The sequence below is a fragment of the Penaeus monodon genome, chromosome 24 (assembly GCF_015228065.2).
Source record: "Penaeus monodon isolate SGIC_2016 chromosome 24, NSTDA_Pmon_1, whole genome shotgun sequence".
In the NCBI taxonomy this organism is placed as follows: Eukaryota; Metazoa; Arthropoda; class Malacostraca; order Decapoda; family Penaeidae; genus Penaeus; species Penaeus monodon.
In genome coordinates, this window is record NC_051409.1 from 3,056,176 (window position 1) to 3,056,529 (window position 354).

A 354-nucleotide genomic window follows, 5' to 3' on the forward strand; every position below is an offset into this window, starting at 1 on the left:
CCGAGGTTTTTTCCCAAAAATTATAAACTTGCATATACTTTTTAAGGTTTTTTATAGGGGTTTTTTAAAATTAATTTAAATTCAAAACTCCTATTTTAATTTTGTATACCACTCTCATCCTGTAGCATTAAATAGTAAGATTCTATCTTTTACCTATTTGCAATTATTCTGAATCACTGTTCGTAAATTAATCTCTCCTCTTCCAATTTCTAGTATAAGTCTGCCTCTATTATGAATATCATTATCAGTAGCTAGAGCATCTTTGCTAATGATCGTATCATCACTACTTTATGCATGCATTTTCTTAATCTAACTTATATTCCCGTTTTAAGTAAGCTAGATGGCACATTGGCT

General features: G+C 29.4%; 1 protein-coding gene across 1 annotated transcript in view; it reads left to right on the top strand.

Annotated features, from left to right (window-relative positions):
• Positions 1–354, top strand: part of LOC119588797 (ankyrin-3-like) — a 14,616-nt gene that overhangs the window by 11,416 nt on the left and 2,846 nt on the right.